Genomic DNA, 5,924 nt, shown 5'->3' on the forward strand with positions numbered 1-5,924 from the left:
CTTTTCTTTTTAATTTGCCTTGTTTTTTATATACCAAGCTGTGGATGACAGGATTTAATTTTAGTCACTCTCAGGCGTATAATTCAGTGATATTACAGAAATATAATGTGATGCGAGCGGTTACTGCCACCTCTACCCAAACTTTAAAAACAGTTTAAGATTTGTTTTTATGTGAACGAGTGTTTCACCTACATATAAGTATATGCACCATGTGCGTCTGCGCAGGTGAGAAAAAGGCGTTTTGTCTCCTGGAACTGCAGACACTCGTGAGCTGCCGTGTGGGTGCTGGGAATCTAACCTGGGTGCTTTTGAAGAGCATCAAGTTCTCTTTCACAGTTGAGCCATCTCTCCAGACCGACCCCAACGTTTTTTTTTTTTCTTTTTTTTTGGAGCTGGGGACCGAACCCAGGGCCTTGAGCTTGCTAGGCAAGCGCTCTACCACTGAGCTAAATCCCCAACCCCCGACCCCAACGTTTTTATTATTGTTGGACAGAATAGGAGCCTTAGAACAGTGGCAGGAATAGAGTTCAAAGCCAAGTGCATTCTCTGGAGTAGGAAGTGGGCAGTGCATTGTCACAGGGACACATCCTGTGACGTCTACCTGCATCAGCTTAGATAGCTGGTCCCTTCTTTTCATTCTGCTGCTCCAAAGACTCTTTGGTGACATCTCTGTGCTGGCAACTGCCGTAGCCAGAGATGCTCCTGGATAAACCTACCCGTGTGCAGCCCTTGGTGTGCAGTGTGGTCCCTGGAGGCCTGGATCTCTGCTGGTGCACCAGCATCAAAGCTCCCTCTCGGGCATTCCCACCAACTGTCTCAAAAGCCTTTCTCCACAGAGGTGCCAGATCAGTGCAAGGAACTAACAAACAGGGCCTGCCGTCCCCTCCTTCCTTCTGGTTTCTTCTGCCCAGCTTTCCTCCTCTTGGTCCACACCACTCCAATTATGGAATGGCTTCTGTATGTGGACTGTAGAGGAGAGCCCCGGGTGAGGTTTGTAGGATAGGAAGCCTTAGAGAGTTCTGTGTGTTTACACTATTGTTTCCAACTCTGGCTGGGCCCTGAAACTGTCCAGGGAGCTTTTTAGAAGCATGATTCCCTTGGGGTCCTTTCTCCAGAGATTCTGAGTCATTGCCAGAGGGTTGAGGGCAACAGAGGAGGAATTTTCCAGGTGGAAGAGGTGATGATGGGCTGGGTGTGAGGCAGATGGTTACAAGCAGAGCTGTAGCAAAGACAAAGGCCGGTGCTGTGGGTAGACTGGTGCACTCAGGGTTAGATATGTGGCCAGAGCAGCTTGGAAGTGCTAGACCTAAAAGCTGAGCAATAGACAGGAGACTTAAGCACTGTGCCAAGGGGCTTGCTCTTGATTCTATGCCTGCCTTGCCTAGGAGTCAAAGCAATTGGTCTGCTAAGTTTAACAAGCTGAAAATGCATAGCAGAACAGAAGTGTTCCTAGGGCCTGTGAGCAATTTTTTTTCACAGAGATTTCATCTTGGAGGGAAACTCATGAATCTATTCCCGTGGGAGCGTCAGAAGTAAACAACACAAAGGCTTCAGGAAGTCCCTGAAACTGACCAGATCTGCTAGGGCTCTCCCAAAATTTTTATAAACTGTTAAGGACACTGAGAGACACCCTCAAAGAAGCAAGGCTGCCTCAAAGCAGTTCAGAATGACTGAAGGACCTGAAAGAGACACCCGTGAGCCTATTAAGTTGCCACCAGCTCTGTTAGCTCCAGGTTCCCAGTTTCTGCGAGCCGTCCCTGTCCCTGTCTCTGAACCATTCCGGTCCTTTAAGTAACCCCAATAAAGCCACGTGGTTCATCAATTTAGATTTCTGTTGTGTCCAGACTTTGTTCTACAGCTGGCTCACTATCTGGGCGAGCAGGTTTTTTTCATACCTCCCCAGGGACAGCATCACACAACAGGGCTTTCCCTTCAGGGAGGTGGGAAGCTGCTCTGGACAAAACCAGCTTACTTCTTGGAAATCTGTGGTCTGGCTTAATCCAATGTAGGACTCCTGCTAAGTGGTAGAAAATTACAGATTCTAGTGCATCATGGGAGAAAACCATGCCCTGTGCTGGGTCAGACAGGATGTGTTGGACTGTGTGAGATAGAGAACCAACCCAAACCAAACTGCTTCAGGATCTCTCTGTGAATCCAGAATCTATGGGGCCTTGGTGTCTGACTCAAGCTGCTACGTCTAGGTTTCCCACTGTCTCTCTTGGCTTTGAGCATCAGTGTAGTAGCAAAATGTCTGCAGACCTTTTGGCTCTCAACTATGCATGGGCGAGCTTAGGGAAAGGGAAAGACAGATCCATCGTTTGTAGAATGTTTTTCTGGGAGAGAGATGATGAGCTGCTTCCAAGTCCACTATTCAGTTCTCAAGAGTCTTCACACCATTCCTGGTGAGGTCATAGGCCAGAGAGGTACATCCGGTTGCTGGGTGAATTTCTCCTCTCCTGAATGAACATTCTTAGTGGGATCCCTGGGAACACTGCAGGGTTTCCAAGGAAGCAAGGAGGCAAATGGACAAGGTGGATGGCAATTTTGTTGACTTTTGGTGGGGGACCAGATGCTATAACTAAAAATCGGACAGTAGATCTCCTACAACTTTGTGGTGTGTAGTCTTTCTCAGAGGGTTTGATTTCCAACCTGTTTCTCCCTTCCCGCAGAAAAATCTTAAGCGTTTATTTGTATTTTTAGGGGCATTTGTCTGCGTGTATATATGTGCACCATGTGTGTCCCTGGTCCCCAAGAAAGCCAGAGAGTGTTGGATCTCCTGGAACTGAGTTGCAACTGATTATAAGCTGCCTTTTGTGACAGGAAAGACAGTGCAGAGGCTCCTCCATCTTGTATTCTGGCTGAGGTCACTTCAGGTTGATCTCTATGGAGAATCCCTTGGATCCCAAGGTCAGGATGTCCCAGCTAACTTATCCTAACGCCTGCTGATGTGCATAACCAGTGTGGCTTGCTTGCTTCTGCGAAGCCTGCCCCCTGAAGCAAAACAGGAACAAGGACCTTGCAAGTTATTGGGAGACCAAAGCAGAAATATATATATCTCCTGCAGGTTAAGGGTTCTGTTTTCAGTTAAGACAGTTAAGGCCCTGTCTGTCCTGTGTTTGTTTGGCCCACCTACATTGGATGTACTTGGTCACATGTGGGCACTACGTGGGCAGGAAACTATGTCAAGGTGTATGCTTGCCCCTGATTGGTCCTGATGGGAAATGCAGTGAATTGTGGTCTTTACCTTTTTAAGCCCCTGCAAAATGTGACTCGCAGCCATTTCCTGGGGACCTGGGTACTGACTTGGCAAGAGTCCATCCTTCTGGCCAGTATTTAATTAAAGCTTGCTTCTAATTTGCTTTAACTTGTGGTAGTGGTCTTATTCTGGACTGGTGGGATTAACATAAGATGCCAGAATGAGGTTTCTGTCTTTGGAAATCTTGTGCTCTGAACACTTGGGGATATACCTGGGTCCCTAAATACTTGTCCCAGACTGGCCTTCCAGAAGGCTATTTCAGTTGACTATAAGCTGTGTCTGAGTGGTCATCTCTGGTGAATTCCCTCTAACCAGGGGGGTACTGGAACGACAGAGCCTGGGGTCCTCTGCCAGAGGAACAAGTTCTCCTCACCTTTGATTCACCTCTCTAGTCTCTTCCCCCAGAATCTTTAAAATAATGTTCAGTATATGTGGTGTCATGGCAGATCTGGGGACATCAGAGAACCACCCATGGGAGTTGGTTCTCTCTCTCCACCATGTGTGTCCTGGGAATTGAACTTAGGTCCTCAGGGTGGAGGCAGTTGTCTTTACTCACGGGACCATCTTGTGTCTCTTCCCTAGAATCTTTTGGGGGAGATCTGCAGTTTTTGTTATGAGTGCCAAGTTTCTAGATTCCTAAAACCTGTTTTAACATTGGTTTTCAGCTTCCTTTTACCTAACCCTCAGGCTACAGAGCAGGTCCAAAAGAGCTGGCTGCACTGTCTCAGTATCTCCTTTAGGCACATCCTAGCGTCACCTGGACCTGCTCTCTACCTGATGCCATGGGCGTCACTATAAGAGACAGACAGCCCTAACTTATCCAGAGTCCCTCGGGCTGGTCCGCACACAGCAGGCAGGCAGCGAATGTAAGTGATAGACGGCAGCTTGCTGTGCACGGCACTCGGTGCTGGAGACACTGCTGCTTCCTTGGTGCAATCTTTAGTTGCACAAAGCTGTTTTAACGGAGTATTTGTAGAGTGAGAATACAGGGATAAAGTTGTCCAGTTCTGATGTCTTGAAGGCATAGTAGCCAGATCAGAGTGTCCCCTCTTTAAGTATACAAGTTCCCCTATATGTACAATTTTCGAAGAATCTCTACAGCTTTTAACACGTTCTCATAAGGACAGCAGATAGAACCAGCCAAGGTCGCCCTACAGGCTGGGTGGTGCAGAGACTGGACAGTGCAGAGCGAGAAACCCTCAGGATCTTTGAACTGGGACCTTCGGGATTCTGTGAGGCTCTCTTGTGATCTCACAAACAGAACTCAAACACTAAAGTGGTAAGACAATCTGATGCTGAGAAGCATAGCTGAGTGGAGACCAAGTTAACTATTTTTTATTTATTTTTTAATATTTTATGTGCATTGGTGTTTTGCCTGCATGTATGCCTGTGTGAGGGTGTTGGGTCCTCTGGGACTAGAGTTACAAATGGTTGTGAGTCACCATGTGGGTGCTGGAAACTGAACCCAAGTCCTCTGAAAGAGCAGTCAGCGCTCTTAGCCACCGAGCTATCTCTCAGCCCCCAGAGCCGAGGTTACAGGCTGCCTTTCTTACCTGATTAGCAACCCTCACTGTCCTTACTGAATAACTTGAGTGCTATAGATGTGACCTCCCAGCAACAGACACTTTAAGATCTCCATCAGTGAACCATTCCCTTGGAAAGAAAGGTTTGCTGCTAAAAGGAAATCTGAGAGGCTCTGGTGGGTAGCCGGGCCTGGGAAGACCGGCAGTGTGGAGACACCGTACTGGAAAGCACAGTCATAGTTAAGCAAGTCTTCTGAGTCCTTTTCTTTGTTCTCTCCTGGCCAGTGTTGTAAACTTGTGGTCACAGACTTGACCAACGCTTCTCTGTCCTGAATTGGTAAAATCCAATGACCTAAAAGTGAAGTTAGAATTTAAGCCCCCCCCCCCCTTTGAGTATGAATGCAATGTTCAGTGAATATCTTCAAACCAGCCTCCGTGGTGCAGACAGAAACAAGGCTCACAGAGTCGGGTCACAGGGCACACACTTTATTGTACACAGCCGAAGGGGAGGATGTGTGGAAACCCTCACACCAGCACCCCTTCCTACGGACTTGCTTTTCTTCGCCCTTCCCTGTGACTGAGTTTTAGCCTACTGGATTACTAATTCACAAGGCACAGAAGCGAAGGCCAGTTGGTGTCTGGACGGGAAATTTAGAAGACCAAGGGCACTGTTTCCTACCTCCGAGGTGTTTTCCCCAGGACACAGGGTTTCTTGGTCCTCAGTGTAGGGTGAGCCACTTCTCCAAACAGATAACACCATCATTTAAAATTCAAAATGTAAATGCAACTTGCGTCTGGGTGGACTCGCTCTACACATCTCTAAACACCCAGCTGGGCACAGGGCTGAGGAACAGGGTGTGCGTTCCATGTCCAGTGGTGTGGAACACTTCCTCTGTTGGTATCAATGTTTTATATGAGAAACAACCCACAAAACTAATCAAACAAAAGCTTCACCTCTGCACGGAGCTCAGCATGGGTGTCTGTGCAAGACCAATCACAAGCCCACGTGTTAGGAATTCCCTGTGCTGCTAAAGTAGGATTAATAATCAAAGGTATCGCGGTGTCTAGTAGTAACCGGTATGCAGGAAGCAGAGGATAGGGCTTTCTTAAGGAATTTAAAGGTTCTTCAATACTTGAGCCAATCA

The sequence above is a fragment of the Rattus norvegicus genome, chromosome 3 (assembly GCF_021556685.1).
Source record: "Rattus norvegicus strain SHRSP/BbbUtx chromosome 3, alternate assembly SHRSP_T2T, whole genome shotgun sequence".
NCBI classification, from domain to species: Eukaryota; Metazoa; Chordata; class Mammalia; order Rodentia; family Muridae; genus Rattus; species Rattus norvegicus.